The sequence below is a fragment of the Oncorhynchus masou genome, chromosome 8 (assembly GCF_036934945.1).
Source record: "Oncorhynchus masou masou isolate Uvic2021 chromosome 8, UVic_Omas_1.1, whole genome shotgun sequence".
In the NCBI taxonomy this organism is placed as follows: Eukaryota; Metazoa; Chordata; class Actinopteri; order Salmoniformes; family Salmonidae; genus Oncorhynchus; species Oncorhynchus masou.
In genome coordinates, this window is record NC_088219.1 from 30,373,476 (window position 1) to 30,397,276 (window position 23,801).

A 23,801-nucleotide genomic window follows, 5' to 3' on the forward strand; every position below is an offset into this window, starting at 1 on the left:
TCTGGTGAAACAAACACAAAGACAGGAAACAACCACCCACAAAACCCAACACCAAACAGGCTACCTAAATATGATTCCCAATCAGAGACAATGACTAACACCTGCCTCTGATTGAGAACCATATCAGGCCCAAACACAGAAACAGACAAACTAGACATCCAACATAGAATGCCCACTCAGATCACACCCTGACCAAACAAAACATAGAAACATACAAAGCAGACTATGGTCAGGGTGTGACAGTTCTTACTGTAAAAGTTGTGTCATACTGCAGGACACCTTGCGGTCTGCCTCAGAATACTAAGGCACGCTATTTTAGTGTCAGCCATTGCTGCCATTAATGCTAATTAGTGCTCGTTTGACCACCAGAGGGCATCTTTGACGAGCATTTGAAATGTTGTAATATTAGCTGTACTAGAGAATTTAAAATATGTTTTTGTAAGAACATAGTATATGGGATTGTAGTAAAATAAAGGTCAAATGAAAATACATTTTAAAAGACATACAACACCTACGGTATGCCTACAGTATATCTAAAAGGTTTCCTGATTTAAACCCAATCAAACTTCTTTGGCGTCTACTGAAAACATTAATCCGTAATGATACAATTCTCCGCCTACCCTCCTTCTTTGCAAGAGTCTATTGTCCTGCTAATAGCCCATAATGGGTGGATGGATGGCTTATTTTGTATTCCAATGTATTGAATTAATGTGTGAATGACAGTCATTTAACATTCTCAGACTGGAAACGTTGTTTGCAGAGTTCACAATCTCATTTTCAAGTCCTTGTTTAAAAAATAACGATATTCTGGAGATAATTTCATTTTCAAATAACCGAAAGTGAGCGGTTGTAATCTTTAATATTTAATCATTTCTGGCCCCCTGAATTCATATTCATTATATAAATAGGCCCGTGTGCACCTTCATCCGATGAACCGCAACATGTCAGCTATTTAATTAATTAAGCAATTTAATTAATAAATGCATAAAATCTGACTTATCTCTTTCAGGAGGAACAGAAAATGGTGTCATAAACCATGTGCCACCAAATTTCTTCCCAACTATTTTGCAATCTACACTATATGGCTCTCCGCCAATAATTACATGTAGAGGATTGGAGGATTCTAAATTAATATCGAAGGGGCATTTTTCGTTAGGGCAAATCTGGAAAATGACATGTGCAAGAGAAGGTGGTAATACTTTTCCTTTTAAATCAAATCAAATTTATTTGTCACATACGCATGGTTAGCAGATGTTAATGCGAGTGCAGCGAAATGCTTGTGCTTCTAGTTCTGACAATGCAGTAATAACCAACGAGTAATCTAACCTAACAATTCCAAAACTACTACCTTATACACACAAGTGTAAAGAGATAAAGAATATGTACATAAAGATACATGAATGAGTGATGGTACAGAACGGCATAGGCAAGATGCAGTAGATGTATATACTGTACTCAATACCATATGAGATGAGTAATGTAGGGTATGTAAACAAAAGTGGCATAGTTTAAAGTGGCTAGTGATACATGTATTACATAAAGATGCAGTAGATGATATAGAGTACACACACACATATGAGATGAGTAATGTAGGGTATGTAAACATTGTATTGAGTAACATTGTTTAAAGTGGTTAGTGATATATTTTACATCAATTTCCATCAATTCCCATTATTAAAGTGGCTGGAGTTGAGTCAGTGTGTTGGCAGCAGCCACTCAATGTTAGTGGTGGCTGTTTAACAGTCTGATGGCCTTGAGATAGAAGCTGTTTTTCAGTGTCTTGGGTCCCTGCTTTGATGCACCTGTACTGAGCTCGCCTTCTGGATGATAGCAGGGTGAATAGGCAGTGGCTCGGGTGGTTGTTGTCCTTGATGATCTTCATGGCCTTCCTGTGACATCGGCTGGTTCAGGTGTCCTGGAGGGCAGGTAGTTTGCACCGTTGATGCGTTGTGCAGACCTCACTACCCTCTGGAGAGCCTTACGGTTGTGGGTGGAGCAGTTGCCATACCAGGCGGTGATACAGCCCAACAGGATGCTCTCGATTGTGCATCTGTAGAAGTTTGTGAGTGCTTTTGGTGACAAGCCAAATTTCCTCAGCCTCCTGAGGTTGAAGAGGCGCTGCTGCGCCTTCTTCATGACGCTGTCTGTGTGGGTGGACCAATTCAGTTTGTCCGTGTTGTGTACGCCGAGGAACTTAAAACTTACTACCCTCTCCACTACTATCCCATCGATGTGGATAGGGAGGTGCTCCCTCTGCTGTTTCCTGAAGTCCACAATCATCTCCTTTGTTTTGTTGACGCTGAGTGTGAGGTTATTTTCCTGACACCACACTCCGAGGGCCCTCATCTCCTCCCTGTAAGCAGTCTCGTTGTTGTTGGTAATCAAGCCTACCACTGTAGTGTCGTCCACAAACTTGATGATTGAGTTGGAGGCGTGCATGGCCATGCAGTCGTGGGTGAACAGGGAGTACAGGAGAGGGCTCAGAACTCACCCTTGTGGGGCCCCAGTGTTGAGGATCAGCAGGGTGGAGATGTTGTTACCTACCCTCACCACCTGGGGGCGGCCCGTCAGGAAGTCCAGTACCCAGTTGCACAGGGTGGGGTCGAGACCCAGGGTCTCGAGCTCGATGACGAGTTTGGAGGGTACTATGTGTTAAATGCTGAGCTGTAGTCGATGAACAGCATTCTCACATAGGTATTCCTCTTGTCCAGATGGGTTAGGTCAGTGTGCAGTGTGGTTGAGATTGCATCGTCTGTGGACCTATTTGGGCGATAAGCAAATTGGAGTGGGTCTAGGGTGTCAGGTAGGGTGGAGGTGATATGGTCCTTGACTAGTCTCTCAAAGCACTTCATGATGACGGAAGTGAGTGCTACGGGGCAGTAGTCGTTCAGCTCAGTTACTTTAGCTTTCTTGGGAACAGGGACAATGGTGGCCCTCTTGAAGCATGTGGGAACAGCAGACTGGGATAAGGATTGATTGAATATGTCCGTAAACACACCAGACAGCTGGTCTGTGCATGCTCTGAGGGCGCTGCTGGGGATGCCTGCAGCGTTGCGAGGTTTAACTCACGTTTTGTTTGCAGGCCGTGTCAGTGGCACTGTATTGTCCTCAAAGTGGGCAAAAAAGTTTTTTAGTCTGCCTGGGAGCAAGACATCCTGGTCCGAGACGGGGCTGGTTTTCTTTTTGTAATCTGTGATTGACTATAGACCCTGCCACATACCTCCTGTGTCTGAGCCATACCTCCTGTGTCTGAGCCGTTGAATTGTGACTCTACTTTGTCTCTATACTGACGCTTAGCTTGTTTGATTGCCTTGGGGAGGGAATAGCTACACTGTTTTGTATTCGGTTATGTTTCCGGTCACCTTTCCCTGGTTAAAAACAGTGGTTCGTGCTTTCAGTTTCACTCGAATGCTGCCATCAATCCACGGTTTCTGGTTTGGGAATGTTTTAATCGTTGCTATGGGAACAACATCATCATCAATGCACTTTCTAATGAACTCGATCACCGAATCAGCATATTCGTCAATGTTGTTGTTTGACGCAATGCGGAACATATCCCAGTCCACGTGACCGAAGCAGTCTTGAAGCGTGGAATCAGATTGGTCGGACCAGCGTTGAACAGACCTGGGCGCGAGAACTTCTTGTTTTAGTTTCTGTCTGTAGGCAGGGAGCAACAAAATGGAGTCGTGGTCAGGGAGGGAGGGCCTTATATTCGTCGCGGTAGTTAGAATAGCAATGATCCAAGGTTTTACCAGCCCTGGTTGCACAATCGATATGCTGATACTTTTTACGGAGTCTTGTTTTCAGATTAGCCTTGTTAAAATCCCCAGCTACAATGAATGCAGCCTCAGGATATGTGGTTTCCAGTTTGCAAAGAATCAAATTAACATTGTTCAGGGCCATCAATGTGTCTGCTTGGGGGGGAATATATATGGCTGTGATTATAATCAAAGAGAATTCCCTTGGTAGATAATGTGTTCGACATTTGATTGTCAGGAATTCTAAATCAGGTGAACAGAAGGACTTGAGTTCCTGTATGTTGTTGTGATCCGACCACGTCTCATTAATAATAAGGCTTACGCCCCCGCCCCTCTTCTTATCAGAAAGATGTTTGTCGGTGCGATGCGTGAAGAAACCAGCTGGCTGCACCGAAACCGTTAGCGTCTTTCGAGTGAGCCATGTTTCCGTGAAGCAAAGAACGTTACAGTCTCTGATGTCCCTCTGGAATGCTACCCTTGCTTCGATTTCATTAACCTTGTTGTCAAGAGACTGGACATTGGCGAGTAGTATGCTCAGGAGTGGTGCGCGATGTGCCCGTCTCCGGAGCCTGACCAGAAGACCGCTTCGTTTCCTTCTTTTACGACGTCATTGTTTTGGGTCGCAGGCTGGGATCCATTCCGTTGTCCTGGGTGGAAGGCAGAACACAGGATCCGCTTCGGGACAGTCATATTCCTGGTCGTACTGATGGTGAGTTGACGTTGCTCTTATATTCAGTAGTTCTTCCCGACTGTATTTAATGAAACCTAAGATTACCTGGGGTACCAATGTAAGAAACAACACGTAAAAAAACTAAATACTACATAGTTTCCTAGGAACGCGAAGCGAGGCGGCCATCTCTGTTGGCGGCGGAAGTGTAGAGACTATAATACATGAAATCCAGGTCAGCATAACCAAAACATGTCTTTATTAATTAAAGGCTATCAGAAAGAATGTTGGTACTTATTTATTTTGATCCTAAGCCATGAATGAGTGAGTCACTCAGCTTTATGGAGGTGCCGAGGCCATATGACTGCATCATCAACTTGATTATTTAGCAGACATGCTTATATTCAGTCAACACATATTGTATATCTTAATGAAGAATGTCATGGAATATAATTGAACATTTTCGTTTCTAATTTCAATCACCTTCTTCATCCTCATCATTCAGTTCAGAGAAATTCAATTTTGAAGTTGTGCACAATTATCAGTTTCTATTTGCTTTATATCGCCCATTCATTGTCAGGTAGAGACACATTAGGCCTTGGGACCAAAAATCAGTGCTCTAGCACCCCCTTGCGGTGGTCTGGAGCAATGAAGCAGTGACGCAGGGTAATGTATTAAACCTCAGTTGACCTCTACGTCCCATGGCATAATCTCAACCAATATAGGTGCCCTTCTTTGCAATAATAGTGTTTAAGATATATTTTCTTAATGACTACCTCATCTCTGTACCCCAAATATACAATATCAATAATGTCCCTCAGTCAAGCACAGATTCAACCACAAAGACCAGGGAGGTTTTCCAATGCCACGCAAAGAAGGGCACCTATTGGTAGATGGGTAAAAAACAGATATTGAATATCCGTGTGAGCATGGTGAAGTTATTAATTACACTTTGGATGGTATATCAATACACCCAGTCACTACAAAGATACAGGTGTCCATCCTAACTCAATTGCTGGAGAGGAAGGAAACAGCTCAGGGATTTCGCAGTGAGGCCAATGGTGTCTTTAAAACAGTTACAGAGTTTAATGGCCGTGACAGGAAAGACCTGAGTATGGATTAACAACATTGTCGTTTTTTTGTTTGCTTTTTTTAACCTTTTTTTAAACTTTAGTTACTCCACAATACTAATATAAATGACAAAATGAAAAGGAAGAAACCTGTACAGAATACATATTTTTTTTGGCAATAAAAGGCACTAAAGTCGAACTGCTAAAAATGTGGCAAAGAAATAAACTTTATGTCCTGAATACAAAGCGTTATGTTTGGGGCAAATACAAGACAACACATAACTGAGTACCACTCTTCATATTTGGAACATGGTGGTGACTGCATGCATTTCACTACACCGGCAATAATGTTTGCTAAATCTGTGTATTCGACCAATAAAATGTGGTTTGATTTATGGGTATACAGTGCCTTGCGAAAGTATTCGGCCCCCTTGAACTTTGCGACCTTTTGCCACATTTCAGGCTTCAAACATAAAGATATAAAACTGTATTTTTTTGTGAAGAAACAACAACAAGTGGGACACAATCATGAAGTGGAACGACATTTATTGGATATTTCAAACTTTTTTAACAAATCAAAAACTGAAAAATTGGGCGTGCAAAATTATTCAGCCCCCTTAAGTTAATACTTTGTAACACCACCTTTTGCTGCGATTACAGCTGTAAGTCGCTTGGGGTATGTCTCTATCAGTTTTGCACATCGAGAGACTGAATCTTTTTCCCATTCCTTCTTGCAAAACAGCTCAAGCTCAGTGAGGTTGGATGGAGAGCATTTGTGAACAGCAGTTTTCAGTTCTTTCCACAGATTCTCGATTGGATTCAGGTCTGGACTTTGACTTGGCCATTCTAACACCTGGATATGTTTATTTTTGAACCAGTCCATTGTAGATTTTGCTTTATGTTTTGGATCATTGTCTTGTTGGAAGACAAATCTCCATCCCAGTCTCAGGTCTTTTGCAGACTCCATCAGGTTCTTCCAGAATGGTCCTGTATTTGGCGCCATCCATCTTCCCATCAATTTTAACCATCTTCCCTGTCCCTGCTGAATAGAAGCAGGCCCAAACCATGATGCTGCCACCACCATGTTTGACAGTGGGTATGGTGTATTCAGGGTGATGAGCTGTGTTGCTTTTACGCCAAACATAACGTTTTGCACTGTCTCCCAGGTGGCTTGTGGCAAACTTTAAACGACACTTTTTATGGATATCTTTAAGAAATGGCTTTCTTCTTGCCACTCTTCCATAAAGGCCAGATTTGTGCAATATACGACTGATTGTTGTCCTATGGACAGAGTCTCCCACCTCAGCTGTAAATCTCTGCAGTTCATCCAGAGTGATCATGGGCCTCTTGGCTGCATCTCTGATCAGTCTTCTCCTTGTATGAGCTGAAAGTTTAGAGGGACGGCCAGGTCTTGGTAGATTTGCAGTGGTCTGATACTCCTTCCATTTCAATATTATCGCTTGCACAGTGCTCCTTGGGATGTTTAAAGCTTGGGAAATCTTTTTGTATCCAAATCCGGCTTTAAACTTCTTCACAACAGTATCTCGGACCTGCCTGGTGTGTTCCTTATCTTCATGATGCTCTCTGCGCTTTTAACGGACCTCTGAGACTATCACAGTGCAGGTGCATTTATACGGAGACTTGATTACACACAGGTGGATTGTATTTATCATCATTAGTCATTTAGGTCAACATTGGATCATTCAGAGATCCTCACTGAACTTCTGGAGAGAGTTTGCTGCACTGAAAGTAAAGGGGCTGAATAATTTTGCATGCCCAATTTTTCAGTTTTTGATTTGTTAAAAAAGTTTGAAATATCCAATAAATGTCGTTCCACTTCATGATTGTGTCCCACTTGTTGATTCTTCACAAAAAAATACAGTTTTATATCTTTATGTTTGAAGCCTGAAATGTGGCAAAAGGTCACAAAGTTCAACGGGGCCGAATACTTTCGCAAGGCACTGTAATTGTCATGAGCAAGTACTAGGGATTTTTTAGGATACTAGGCTACCTGCTGCCCCCAGAGCTTGACAGACTTTGAAGAATTATAAAAATAATAATGTGCAAATATTGTACAATCCAGGTGTGCAAAGCTAAGGGACGTAACCCCCTAATGTTGATGTCCGTGTCCCTGTGGAATATAATTAGCATTTAAAAATATATATTTAAAATCTGTCCATTTATTAATTAAGCTAGTGATATGTTTTTTTTTGCATTAGATGCTCCTCAATCCACTGCATCCGCCTATGTCGCCCATCCACATCTGCGGTCAAAGTTGACCGAGCTAGAGCGGTGTTTGTCAGCCATTGAGACATCCCGAAAAATCTGTATTCTTACAAAATCGTCTGTAGCGTCCGAACTATTATGACCGAACACGATGGTCGTCTCAGTTTTGCTCTACGACCCCGACAAGTGGGCTGGTACTCAGCTAAAGTCGGTACAGCCGATCTGCCAACTTCTGTCTGTAGCATCCAAACAGTTTGGGCTACACACTAATATGACCCCTCTGTGTAAAGGTGACTCTCATACATGTCATTTGTCTAGGATGTTCACAGGACTCACAAGAATCGTCTGAAGGTCCCCCGGTATCAGTTGAAAAACATGAATAGAAGTATTATGGAGACTGTTCAGTGCCAAAAATAAGGGCTTAAATAAATGTAGAGAAAGTATTTTACAAATGTTTCCTGATGTTTCTTATATCTCTAAAATATAATCCATTTTGAATTCAGGCTGTAGAACAACAAAATGTGAAGTACGTATGAATAATTTCTGAAGGAACTGTGTATATGTTTCCATCTACAGTGGGGCAAAAAAGTATTTAGTCAGCCACCAATTGTGCAAGTTCTCCCACTTAAAAATATGAGATAGGCCTAGTAATTTTCATCATAGATACACTTCAACTATGACAGACAAAATGAGAAGAAAAATATCCAGAAAAATTACATTGTAGGATTTTTAATGAATTTATTTGCAAATTATGGTGGAAAATAAGCATTTGGCAATGACGGAGGTCAAACGTTTTCTGTAAGTCTTCACAAGGTTCTCACACTGTTGCTGGTATTTTGGCCCATTCCTCCATGCAGATCTCTTCTAGAGCAGTGATGTTTTGGGGCTGTTGCTGGGCAACACAGACTTTAAACTCCCTCCAAAGATTTTCTATGGGGTTGAGATTTGGAGACTGGCTTGGCCACTCCAGGACCTTGAAATGCTTCTTACAAAGCCACTCCTTCGTTGCCCAGGCATTGTGTTTGGGATCATTGTCATGCTGACAAAAACCCAGCCACGTTTTATCTTCAATGCCCTTGCATACCTTAAGGGAACATTTCGACATTTGCCGTATGGTTAGTGAGAAAGTCCATATTGCAAATGTACGGTCCCTTACTAGACGTCCGAAAACGTTTGTAAAATTCGCGGACGGCGTCGGGCAGAGCGGCAGAGCCGGACCTACCGGGAAGTCATCAAACAAACTTTCTCGGACATTCTGTTTCCGTTTTATAAAATGATCAAATTTTGGTCATTTTTCCGCTGTCCCGGAAAATCCCACAAGAGGGCATATGCAATCATATTGCAAATGTACAAAACATCACGAATCACGACGTGGCCTTATCTCCAAAACAGAAAATATTTTGAAGCCGAAACTTGGTGAGCGTAGGTTTGGCATAATGGGCAGTTGGCCCCGAACAAGATGGCGTCTAGGCCTCAACGGTTTTTGAGTTATGGCCATTTTTCTGGGATTAAAGGTCCAAAATGAAAATAGATAAATAATTTTTCCACTTCACGTCAAAGTCAAGGAGCCTCCGGTGTCAATAAAAAAAGAACCAGCCATTTATCTATCGTCATTTAACCTTTTGTGGATGTTGATCCCCACTTGGGAACTTCCCCTAACACCCTCAGCTGGAATGTGGCGCATGGAACGCAAAAATATTCTTAAAAATATTTAACCTCCACACATTAACAGGTCCAATAGCTTAAATGAAAGATAAACACCTTGTTTATCTACCCAGCAAGTCAGATTTCTAAAATGTTTTACGGCGAAAACATAGCACATATTTATGTCAAACCACCACCAAAGACACAGCTAATTAGCATAGCCAAGTTGAACAAAATATGCAATCAACAAACGCAGGATTAAAAGAAAAATAAATCACTAACCTTTTGAAATCTTCATCAGATGACAGTAATATAACATGTTACACAGTACATTTATGTTTTTTTCAATAATATGCTATATATATCCATAAATCTCTGTTTACAATTACGCATTGTTCAAAAAATGCTACTCAAATGTCCGGAGAAATGACGATAGCTCCGGCAGATAACGTCAGATAACAAGCAATACACATCATAAACTTTAAATAAATATGCATGTTCTACATATATATATAGAAAGATACACTTCTTCTAAATGCAATCGCTGTGTTACATTTATTTTTAACGTTACAGAATTTGTTCACTAGGCTATAATATGAGTCGGCGCTCAGAAATTAGCATGATGGCTCCTCTATTTTGGAGTCCACAGAAACCCAAATTTAACACATAAATATTCCCTTACCTTTGCTGTTCTTCCATCAGAAGACCTGGAAGGAATTATACTCACCAAAAACATTGTTTAGTTGTGAAGTCTGTGTCTTTCGGTTATCAAACACGGCATATTTCGGTTGAAATGCAGCCAAAAGTCAAGTGGATGCGCACCAAAACGTCGAATTTACATATTATATGTCGACTAAACTTGTCAAACTATGTTCATAACCAAGCTTTAGCATGTTATAAAGGTGCACAACAAATTCTCAGGACGAACAGAAACACACGTGCCGTTCAATCATCATTGGAAAAGAGAGCACACTAAACAAGAGCGCACATGTATGTGACCTTTTTTTTCACGTGGCTGAAAGGTTTCGGGATGCCAAAACTCTCGTGAGCGCGCTATTCTCACAATGAGAAGCCACATTGAAAGCAGACATCGCGCTGAAGACATAGAAACTGTTCCCAGGTCTGTAGGCGCTTGGGAAGGGTGGGGGCGATGACGTCAAAGTTGGGCCGACTTTTACGATGACAAGAGAGAGTTTTGGAGAATGACTGCCCTGAGAGTTCTGCTTTACATACAGACATCATTTCAACGGTTTTAGAAACTTTAGAGTGTTTTCTATTCAATAATATTTTTTATATGCATATATTAGCAATTTTTGAAAGATTTTTTTCTGTTTAATATAGGCACGCAATTACTCCAAAGGGGGCAGCAGACAGCCCTATCCTTATTAAGTGAAATCGTACAATGTCAAATTGGTGATGTTCAAAAATAGTTCTTTTTTGCAACAGATCCAGTTGCAGGGTGTTCATACGAATCTTTTTAAAGTGTGCTGCGGAGCTCAGATTTCTGTGATTTTCTATGATTTTCTGAAATAGCACACACTCACTAAACCCTCCGTAAATAACTCAGTTCTTAACGTAAAGACTTAAAACTCAGGATTCTGTAAAGGCATACCCCAATCAGGATATGAGTTTATTTATAGCTTCCTGTGCCAACCGGAAGTGCCTTAAATGGTGTCATAGTGGCTGATTCCAAGGGTTAAAAAGGTCAGATCTTTTCAAAACTTTATGTGTGATTAGGCAACCCCCATGAACTGTAAGTCAGTCACTTCTCCCAACAGATGTCAAAGAAAAGCTCTCTCTCACACAGACAGACACACACACAGCAAGGATGGAGCGACAAAGTGCGGTGCTTAAAGACACACAGAGCCTGCAATGGCATTTCCATATTCTCTAGGCCGTGCCGAGTTCAACGAGATGCCCCACTTGACCGTAGCTCGCTCTGATGGACACTGACTTGCTAGTTGACTTTTGTACATTTGCAATATGTTTAAACGGAGAGGGACCATCACCAAAATGGCATTCTGAAATCAACACAAAAAATGGCATCACCATAGTCTCCAGACTGTGCTGAGTTCAATGAGTCACCCCGCTAGACCGTAGCTCGCTCTGAGTGCAGCGAAAGTAGGCCCAAAATTAAGCCTGGCCCTAAATGTAATTTGCTTTTGGGTGACAGTGAGCGAACCGTTAGGGTGAGAAGCACAATTCGACCTCAGGTACGATCCTGAGGTCCTCCCGATCTGTGCAAGCCTAACCTTGACCGTGTGGCATTAACCACTGCCACAACAGTAAAACAGGGTTGTTTGATCTCACAGATTACAATGACATCTCTCCCCATAGGAATACATTGCCTGCTCCTCTAAAGTCAACCTGAAGCCGATGTGGGTTATGAATGCCTTATGAACCTGTCTTCGATTACAGTCCATCAGGACACTATGAGGTCTACCTGTGTCGATTCTAAGCTTCCTGGACCAACCGGAGGTGGTTAAAAATCACCCTAAAAGTGTATATCCATACCCTACCTGCAGTTTGATAGAAATAGTGCATTCAACCCTGTGTAAATCAGTCAATTCTAAACGTAAGGACTTAAAACTCAATGAGGATATGTGTTGACTTATAGCTTCCTGTGCCAACCGGAAGTGCCATAATTGGTGTCACAGGGGCTGTTTCGAAGGGTTAAAAAAGTCAGATCTTTCCAAAACTTCATATGTGTGATTAGGCAACCCCCATGAACTGTAAATCAGTCATTTTTCCCGTAAAATTTCAAAGGAAAACTAAATCACACAAACACACAGCTTGGAAGGAGGGACGTTCCCTTACATCAGGAAGGAGGTTTTCACTCAAAATCTCACGATACATGGCCCCCATTCATTCTTTCCTTTACACGGATCAGTCATCCTGGTCCCTTTGCAGAAAAACAGCCACAAAGCATGATGTTTCCACCCCCATGCTTCACAGTAGGTATGGTGTTCTTTGGATGCAACTCAGCATTCTTTGTCCTCCAAACACAACGAGCTGAGTTTTAACCACAAAGTTCTATTTTGGTTTCATCTGACCATATGACATTCTCCCTTTCTTCTTCTGGATCATTCAAATGCTCTCTAGCAAACTTCAGACGGGCCTGGACATGTACTGGCTTAAGCAGCGGGACACGTCTAGCTCTGCAGGATTTGAGTCCCTGGCGGCGTAGTGTGTTACTGATGGTAGGCTTTGTTACTTTGGTCCCAGCTCTCTGCAGGTCATTCACTAGGTCCCCCCGTGTGGTTCTGGGATTTTTGCTCACCGTTCTTGTGATCATTTTAACCCCACGGGGTGAGATCTTGCGTGGAGCCCAAGATCGAGGGAGATTATCAGTGGTCTTGTATGTCTTCCATTTCCTAATAATTGCTCCCACAGTTGATTTCTTCAAACCGAGCTGCTTACCTATTGCAGATTCATTTGTCCCAGCCTGGTGCATGTCTACAATTTGTCTCTTTGGTCTTGGACATAGTGGAGTTTGGAGTGTGACTGTTTAAGGTTGTGGACAGGTGTCTTTTATACTGATAACAAGTTCAAACAGGTGCCATTAATACAGATAACGAGTGGAGGACAGAGGAGCCTCTTAAAGAAGAAGTTACAGGTCTGTGAGAGCCAGAAATCTTGCTTGTTTGTAGGTGACCAAATACTTATTTTCCACCATAATTTGCAAATAAGTTCATTAAAAATCTTACAAATGTGATTTTCTGGATTTTTGTTCTAATTTTGTCTGTCATAGTTGAAGTGTACCTATGATGAAAATTACAGGCCTCTCTCATCTTTTTAAGTGGGAGAACTTGCACAATTGGTGGCTGACTAAATACTTTTATGCCCCACTGTATGTCCTGTATGTTTCGTGGTGGAGTTGATTGGGCTTTTGTCCTGTGATTCACAACGACTCCAACCTGTCCATCTTGAATAACAGGTGCCAGGGAGTAACAGAGTGGCCATTTTGTCTCTCTGCCTCGCCATCTGTTTACCTGGCAGGCTTTAACAAGAACTTCTGTGTTGCGTGGAAGCCAGAGCCTTTAGACAGACGTGTCCTTGACTGAGCATGGTAATCCAGCACATATGGTGTGGACGGAACACACGAATTGAGATCATTGATGGCTGAAGAAGGCTTCCTTTTTTGGTCTTGAAGCATTGCGTAGTGACCATCAAATGAGGAGGATGAACAAGAACTGGACTCATCAGCTGGCAAACACATAGACAAAGGTTGTGGGACATGGAGAACATGAGAGAAGCGTTTCAATATACCTCTGGTGAATCTCCATTGCCCAATCCCCTCCCTCTCTCTGTTTTTCTCTCTACATTCCCCTCTCTCCTTCGCTCTTTTTACCTTTCCTTATAAAGCAAATGCATTACTTGGCACAGCCCTAAAACTTGGACCAATTATCTTTCTGGACCAGTACTAATTTGAGGCATTTAATTCCAGGCCAATTAGTAGCCTGGAATAAAAGGAGGCAGCGGATGGGGAAAGAGATTTGGTGAAAACTAATGTGGTGTTTTGGTTGCACAGAAATAAATGGGCTGCTCCAGACAGTTGTTAGTTTGTCTGAGTCAAAGGTAATACATTCAGTGTCTATAAATTAATTAACAACCTCTATGTACAAAGACAGCTCTGTACTGTATAAATAACTGTTTCCAGCAGTATGTATAAGAGCATTGAGGATGTCTCTGTGTGTAAACATGGGTCATTTCTGACTCCAACGTCCTCCAGATCAGTGTAATGAGCACAAGGGGAGACAGAGAGCTGGTTTCAAGCGCAGGGTGCAGCAGGTGTTGATTGTAGAGGACCACAAAAGGAGGCAGGTAGCTGGGTCCAGGGGCAGGCAGAAGGTCATACACAGGGGGTCCAAAAAGGCAACAGTACAAGCAGGGAAAGGCTAGTAACGTCATCCGGTAGATTGGGCAATAGGTTGATAACAGGAAAGCTGATAGGCTAAAGTAATAATAATAATAATAAGATATCCCATTTAGCAGACGCTTTTGTCCAAAGCGACTTACAAGTAGGCTGGGGCCACTACTTTTTTACATATGGGTGGCCCCAGCGGGAATCGAACCCACGACGCTTGGCGTTGCAAGCGCCATGCTCTACCGACTGAGCCACACAGGACCCGGGCAGGGAATATGCATTGTTAATGAAGCAGGCAAAAACTATCATACACTGGAGGATTAAATTACCTGAAAAACAGAGCTCCGAATTGAAAACAAAACAAACAATCTCACAATGATGGGGTGCAAAGAACTGAACTAAATAGTGTGTGACATACAGGTGTGTGAACAGGTGATTGGGATCTGGAGAGTGAGCTGCGTTAAGAGAATCTATTTGTTTGAGAGTGTGAGCTGGAAAGTGGGCTGAATTCAGGGATCTATGTGCTTGAGAGTGTGAGTTGGAAGCAGACGTTACAGTACCCCTCCCCCACGGGTGGCTCTTGACGGCCTAGGAAGCTGAGCAGGGGGCCTCCCCCAGGGGTGGTAAGGACGGTTCAATTGGAAAGCCAGGATCATGGCTGGGTTGAGGATGTCCTGGGAGGGGACCCAGGACCGTTCTTGGGGTCCTTACCCCTCCCAATCCACCAGGTAGTGGATGCAACTACCCAGGCTCTTGGAGTCAAGGAGGGCTTGGACGGAATAAGCCTGTGCACCGCCGACATCAAACGGGGGGTGCTCTGAGGTGTGCCACTGGAGGATAGAGAGGGCTGTACCTCACAGGCTTGTGAAGGGACACATGGAAGGATGAGATCCGGTAATGGCATGGCAACTGAAGGAGGTAGGTATCAGAGTTGATGCGGTGTGTTATTTTGAAGGGACCATTGAACCGGTGCCTGAACATTTATCTTAAGAGCAGGTGAGGTGGCGATGACGGGACTGGCTTCCTCTCTCACATCAAAACATACCTGCAGACGAGTGACAGATAGAATAAAAAAACAAAGCTTAATCATGCTAACACGGTCAGTTATCTTAAGTCATTAGGTGAAATTCAAAACTGACCTTGGATCATTAACTCTGGGACTACTACATCTCTGTCTGCATTTCAATGTAAAGCATCTCTTTAATAATACTTCCTGTTGACCCGACCAAGTGACATCTCACCTATGATCATGCTGTGCCCTCTGTGTCAGCCAAAACAGCTGATATAACCCAGAGGATTTAGGCAGAAGGGGGAGAGGGATGAAGTGAAGAGAGACTGTTATTGTGTGTGTGGTCTCAACCGGTGTCCACACTAAGTGGCTTCAGAGTACTTTATGCTGAAAAACAGACACATAATAGGACAAACAATAGACGATGTCAAGAGAAGATACTATGTGACGCAGACACCGATCAGAGTGTACCTGAAACATTTAAATATAGAGGGCTATGTGTCTCACCATTTGGTTATTTCAAGGCTAACCCCCAGGGAAATCATGACTTGGCAGCAACAGATGGGCAACAGTGAAAATGGCTGTGTTTATGTGGTGTAAATCTGAAAATTATCAACTGACATCTTAATAGTGTTTTAACTAATGCATGTGAGACAGGTTCCATATACACAACAAGACAGGCAGAGATAGTGAAAAAGACAGAACAATTGAATAACCTCTGGTTATGGACACTTTTGCCTGCAATAAAGTTTCCACGGCCTGTTCCTCGGACAGTGAACATCTGGCAATATCAACATTTTCGACCCCTTGGTCAGCTTGCTCTCTGAAAGTAAAGAAACAGCTTATTTTTTTTATAGATATGAAAACAAGAACTGAGATATGACCATTCAATCGAAAGCTGCAGATGTCATTTTTTCGATACGCCAATACAGCCCAGTTGTCACGACTTCTGCAGAAGTCGTTGCCTCTCCTTGTTCGGGCGGTGCTCGGCGTTCGACGTCACCGGTCTTCTAGCCATCATTGATCCATTTGAAATTTTCCATTGGTTTTGTCTTGTCTTCCCACACACCTGTTTTCAATCCCATTCATTACCTGTTGTGTATTTAACCCTCTGTTTCCCCTCATGTCTTTGTCAGAGATTGTTTATCGTCAGTGTAGTGTTTTTGTATAGATGCGCAACGGGTCTTCGTACCCATATTTATTTATATTAATTTGTCTATTTAGTGTTATGGAGCATGTTACTTGGACTTTATTAAAAGACTCCATTTTACACTCCGTTTGACTCTCCTGCGCCTGACTTCCCTGCCACCTATACACATATGCCTGACACCAGTGCTGCCGACCTGAGATGCCATCTTCGTCGGTGTCCGAAAACAGTTTCTTTCAGAACTATTATTTTTGATTGAAAATAAAAAAGGTTTTGCTCTTGACAAAAAGACACAAATGTACCTCCATAGCATATAACAATTGGCCTGTGAATAATCACACCTTCATACAAACGTGCTACTGTATTCAGAATTTGACGCACAACAGAAGATGCTGCCATATCCTGCCAGCATGCCCACAAGCGAGCCACTCAGGGGCAGAATGATGACACATGGAAGAGGGAAAGGAATGAGATGGGTACAGCAATGTGTTGCAAGTTGGGGAGGAGGGCTAATAGCTGAACAATAGACTATTCGACCTTTACTGCAGAATGGTCTAATAGCCAAGCTAGGTGTGAAAAATCTCCCTCCTATCACAGACCAGATTTGCCCTAACGACCAAGGGGTAGCATGCTACTCAATGTAATAAAGTAATGACTTTTCAAATAAGTTACCTTGCATGTTATGTTGGCTGACAATTTGTTAGCTACGCTGGCCTTTGCATACCACATAGTATATCATTACAGCAGTATGTACCGGTATGTTAGCTAGCTACCTAAAGTTAGTAGTTATACTACTAACCAGTATGTTAACTATAGGCTAACTACCCAACATTTATTAACTTCTTGCGTCGAGCAATCCCGGATCCGGGATCCTATTTATAGCCTCAAGCTCATTAGCATAACGCAATGCTAACTATTCATGAAAATCGCAAATGAAATGAAATAAATATATTTGCTCTCAAGCTTAGACTTTTGTTAACAACACTGTCATCTCAGATTTTCAAAATATGCTTTTCAACCATAGCTAAACAAGCATTTGTGTAAGAGTATTGATTGCTAGCATAGCTATAAGCCTAGAATTCAGCCAGCAACATTTTCACAAAAACAAGAAAATCATTCAAATAAAATCATTTACCTTTGAAGTACTTCAAATGTTTTCAATGAGGAGACTGTTAGATAGCAAATGTTCAGTTTTTCAAAAAATATTATTTGTGTAGGAGAAATCGCTCCGTTTTGTTCACGTTTGGCTATGACAAAAACCTGTATCCAGTTATAGCCTCAAGCTCATTAGCATAACGTAACGTTAACTATTTATGTAAATCGCAAATGAAATGAAATAAATATGCTATCTCTCAAGCTTAGCCTTTTCTTAACAACACGGTCATCTCAGATTTTCAAAATATGCTTTTCAACCATAGCAAAACAAGCATTTGTGTAAGAGTATTGATAGCTAGCGTAGCATTTAGCGTAGCATTTAGCGGGTAATATTTGCACAAAAACCAGAAAAGCATTCAAATAAAATCATTTACCTTTGAAGAACTTCGGATGTTTTCAATGAAGAGACTCTCAGTTACATAGCAAATGTTCAGTTTTTCCTGAAAGATTCTTTGTTTTTTGGAGAAATCACTCCGTTTTTTACATCACGTTTGGGTACCAAAAAAAACACGAAAATTCAGTCATCAAAACGGCAAACTTTTTTCCAAATTAACTCCATAATATCGACTGAAACACGGCAAACGCTGTTTAGAATCAACCCTCAAGGTGTTTTTCACATATCTCTTCATTGATATATCGTTTGTGGAAGTCTACTTTCTCCTCTGAATCCCATGGAAAAAATACTTGCAGCTTAAGATGACGCACCAATTTCGACGGAGGACACCGGGCGGACACCTGGCAAATGTAGTCTCTTATGGTCAATCTTCCAATGATATGCCTACAAATACGTCACAATGCTGCAGACACATTGGGGAAACGGCAGAAATTGTGGGCTCTTTCCTGTCGCATTCACAACCATATAAGGAGACATTGGAAAACAGAGCTTCAAAAATTTTGCTCATTTCCTGTTTGAAGTTTCATCTTGGTTTCGCCTGTAGCATCAGTTCTGGGGCACTCACAGATAATATCTTTGCAGTTTTGGAAACGTCAGAGTGTTTTCTTTCCAAAGCTGTCAATTATATGCATAGTCGAGCATCTTTTTGTGACAAAATATTGCGCTTAAAACGGGCACGTTTTTTTATCCAATAATGAAATAGCGCCCCCATAGATTAAAGAGGTTAACTTGATTATTCTCGTCATTCTTAGCTTAGCTAAATCGTATAGTCGTTGTGCTTTCTCAATGGACATTCGGAGGCTTTCTTAAATTCGCTCTGGCTTTCTATAGGCTGGACAATAGAATGAATCAAAATTCACCCAAGGCTGAAAAACAGCCTAAGAACGTTGACTAAACTGGAACACAAGCGTGAGCCCATAGCAAATATATGAAATCGAACATTCGCAGAGCCTGTATCCCTTTTTATTTTACAACTATAATCTGTTCGTCAGACGAAACTGGGGAAAAACAACTTGTGTAGAAAGTCAACATCCGCATCTCGATGATGTCAACTCTGCTTATGTCTGTGTAATGAAAAAGTTGGGAAAAAATAAACTTCTGACTATTTCTGGTCTAGCGATCGATGACAAAGCGCTCGCTACCCAAACTTGCATAATTAGAAAGAGGAGTTTCTCCTGATTAAAATGGTGCCCGTGTAACAGTTTTGTTTCCGTCCCGCTCCTCGCCCCTACATGGGTTCGAACCAGGGACCCTCTGCACAGATAGACAGCCACACTCGAAGCATCGTTACCCATAACGCTACAAAAGCCACAGCCCTTGCAGAGCAAGGGAAACAACTACTTCAAGGTCTCAGAGCGAGTGACGTCACCGATTGAAACGCTATAAGCGCTCCCCACTAACTAGCTAGCATTTCACACTGGTTACACCCGACTTCAAAAAATCTAAATATACCCATTACGAGATATTTGGTGAAATAGACAGACATGCCTATATTTCCCCCATAGGAAACAGTGGGAAGACCGCAAAGGTCCAATTTTATTTTTGTTGTTTACATTTTATCTACAAAACAATGTGAGCAGGTCTCATTGTCATGGCAGATGCAATGAACTAGTTATCAGAAAAGAACATTGTTAAAAATGTCATGTGTTCAGCCTACTATCCACACGGATTTCAGAGCACGCTCATCTGAATGTACCAGAGCGCAGAATAATTACTTTACCAGCGCTCAACACCTGTTGAATATGGCCGGTGTCAGTAAACGTCAGGAAAAAAAGTGTAATTAAATTGTTTCCACATTTACAGACACCGACACTCTGGTTAACAGGAAACTGCCTTATCAGTTCTGCTAGGGTGAGTAAAATGGTCAGAGTGCTCACATTTGTGTCAGGAAGTAGCTAGCCAAAGTCAGCTTGGGTGCTTGACTCCCGTTCTAAGGCCAGAATGCTCAAATCAACACTACTCCTGGGCCTGAACGTCCATTGTGCGCTCCGAGAGCAGAACGGTCTGAATTTACAAACTGACAATTTCTCTGAATGGAAACACCATAATATTTTATCTAATTAATTAAAGCCACATTTCTGAAAATCAATACCCTATACTATGTTAGTACAAAAAAGGTTTTAAATGATCTGGTAATGCCAATACGGAATAATGTCAAATGCTTCTCAAAGATGCATGGCTGAGAATTAAACGATGCGCCACAGAATGCTGCAGCAGCACGCTGGGTGTGCCGCAGTATGAAGCAACTTTTAGGGCCTCTTGGCCCAGCTGATTGGATTTCCCACTGTATGGGTCCCACGACCCAAAACGGAGGCAGGATGGTCTCGGGAGCTGGGTTAGAGAAAGGGGAGTCAAGTAGACGGGATAAGGAAATCAGCCTTCACATTTTTCTCGCCAGGCAATAGGTGACGGTAAAGTTGAAGCGGGTGAAGTTGAAGCGGGTGAAGTTGAAGCGGGTGAAGTTGAAGTGGGTGAAGAAGAGTGCCAAGCGAGCCTGTCTGGGGTTAAGCCTCTTAGCACTTCTTGTACCCCAAATTGTGGTGTTCGGTAAGGACAAGGAATGGGTGAATAGCTCCCTTTAACCAGTGGCGCCATTCTTCGATAGCCAGCTTAATGGTGAGGAACTCTCGGTTCCCGACATCATAGTTCCTCTCAGCGGGTGACAGTTTCTTGAAAAACGCAGTCAGTCAGCAAAGCAAAAGCTAGCTTTTTCAAACAAAAATGTGCATCCTGTAGCTCAAATCATTTTCAATCCTTGTCATATGAAGAGAAATAATGAAGAGAAATGAAAGATAAAACGTATCGGTGCTCATCGGCCATTGGACATAAACATTACACAAATTGGAAATCGCAAATTCAACAATGAGTGGTTTGGAAGGAATCAGTGGCTAACTGCAAGCAGTGAAAAGCAACTACTAGCCTGCTATTAAGTAGAGTGGGAGTGTGGTTCCAATTCTGGGTTTAAGGGTCTCTTTTCTAAGCTTAAAATTGTTAACATTCAACATTGGACATGCTGTTAATCCAGCATGATTTCTGCCATCCTCAAAACAACTGTTAACTGACTTCAGTGAGTTCAAGACAAATGGGAACTCTGGAAAAAACAAGCTCCCACTGACAAAATATGTTTTGAACGGTTCATCCAACTCGGAATTATAAGTTGGGAACTCGGGCCTCTTTCTATAGCTACAACCTAAAGATCACTGACGTCATCATGCTTCAACAATGTTGTTTTTTCCAGAGTTCCCAGTTGTCTTGAAAGCACCATAAATCCAGAGAACGCCAGACTTTGATGACAAAGTTTGATGATGGAACACCGCGCCACCTTTCTGTTCAAGTGAACACAGCACAACAAGGTGAGTCCAAAAATGGCTTGTATTCTGCTGCATAAATGATGTAATATGCCAGGGAGATATGTATACTGTAGCTCAGAAAGTAATACTAAGTGTATGTTGTGTCGTAAGCTGTTAGTAGCCCATGTGCCTCACCTTAATAATTTGGTATATTTTCCCCTCTCTTCTGACTTGGTGGTGCACATGTAGCTTACAACCAACCTGTTTTAGAGAAATGTAATAATTGAATATTCATTGTCTGCTTATATGCCCCCTGTATTTATCCTACAGTTCTGACTTGGTCACTGTAAGAACTGCCAATGTTCTGAATTCTGTCGCTGTACATTTCAAAAGTGCTGAACAAATAGTTAAATTGACTACGTCCGTCCTAGGTCCTTCCTAGCTCACTCATTATTTCTTAATCAAAATTACGGATTGCCTCTTATCCCTTAGGCCATAGTTTGTACAGCTCAATTGTCAGTAGAAACCACATTTCTTTAGGCAAGTCAGCCAAGTTTTTTTTTTTAAAGCAGTAAATGAGGCTGAGTAAACTGTTTTGCTGCCAGACAAGGCTCTGCTGATAGACAGGTGTAGCCGTATTAAGGTGTTGGGACTCTGCTGTTGGGACAGCTTTATGTAGGCCCTGACAGTTTGTGGGCACCATTTGTCACCATTATAGGGCAATTAATGTATTGTTTAGTGTCGTGGCTAAAAAAAATATAGAGTTTGCCCCACCAAGATTTACATGCTAAAATCACCACTGGAGACGATGGAAGGAGGTTGACTCACTGACATCAGCCATTACAAACATAACACCAACATTCACCACAGCATCAACTTTTATTTATCTCTTAGACTCTCAAATCTTGTGATGGTAAGAATGTGGTTGGTTACTATGGGCCACAGTGCTCTTATTTCCGTGAGTCTGTTAGGTTACCATAGCAACATAGGCCTGGGGGCGTTGCAGCGTTTACAGTGCCTTCTTGTCACGCTGCTTTTTCCATTTTCTCTGGGTCACTCTGTCTCTGTCATGGTCTGTGGGATCAGGGCCAGCTGTGTGAACATATGATCTGGGCCACTTAGAGGACATTTGACACAGCACATCTCTCTCTCAGTGAGCCTGTCCTTCAACTTCAATGGTCACATGATTGGTATAGAAGCATTGATACAGTATACTGTAGGTTTACCCCTTCCATCAAATGCAGGACTTTACTTGAGGATAATAATGAAAGAATTCAAGATGAATGATTGAAGTTCTAAAAGGGTGGTACTAGCTAGCTATTAATTGCTATATACGGTCTTTAACTTCTTTGATATAGGGGGCGCTCTTTTAATTTTTGGATAAAAAAAACGTTCCCATTTTAAACAAGATTAAAAAAACACCTTGAGGATTGATTCTAAACAACGTTTGCCATGTTTCTGTCGATATTATGGAGTTAATTTGGAAAAAAGTTCAGCGTTGTAATGACTGAATTTTCATTTTTTTTTCTTAGCCAAACGTGATGAACAAAACGGAGCGATTTCTCCCACACAAATAATATTTTTGGAAAAACTGAACATTTGCTATCTAACTGAGAGTCTCCTCATTGAAAACATCTGAAGTTCTTCAAAGGTAAATTATTTTATTTGAATGCTTTTCTTGTTTTTGTGAAAATGTTGCCTGCTGAATGCTACGCTTAATGCTATGCTAGCTATCAATACTCTTACACAAATGCTTGTGTAACTATGGTTGAAAAGCATATTTTGAAAATCTGAGATGACAGTGTTGTTAACAAAAGGCTAAGCTTGTGAGCCAATATATTTATTTAATTTCATTTGCGATTTTCATGAATAGTTAACGTTGCGTTATGCTAATGAGCTTGAGGCTATGATTACGCTCCCGGATCCGGGATTGCTCGACGCTAGAGGTTAAACTACCAGTATTAATCCCCAACGTGTTTCATGGCCATTCTCATCTGGATTTGTGATGACAATTTCTAAACTCTCGCTTGATCAAACATTTTGTTCATCAAACTGGATTTAAATTATTCAACTTTTAATTAGATGTTCAGATAAATCACAAAATAAAACAATGAGTGCTATTATTGGCTGTAAAAACATCCTTTGAATAGACACGATTGTCAAACATTCCATTAATAGCTTACATGAAGCTCCATTGGCTGATAGCAGCCCATAGAGTTAGGGCCCAATCTTGTTATCTCCCCTGTTGCATATCCAACGGGAGCCTGGGTAGTGGGGAGAGCAAAGGGCAAGTCACACTTATGTGATTCTGGGAAAACTGACAGAGGCAGACTAAAAACAGAAGTGTCTCCCATCCTCATTGCCAGTATTATCTGTTCATAAATGTATTTTCTGTCAAATTTTGCTTTATTCTTAGACCTTGCACTTCTAATACTTTTATTTTCCTTTTACATTCTGCCTCTGCCCCACAAAAGAGAGGGGTTTGCTGAGATTACATTTCTGATAATTTACCAGATGCACTGAGGACTATATCAAGACACCTTACTCATGTGGCTAGTTTCAGTTACATATGGG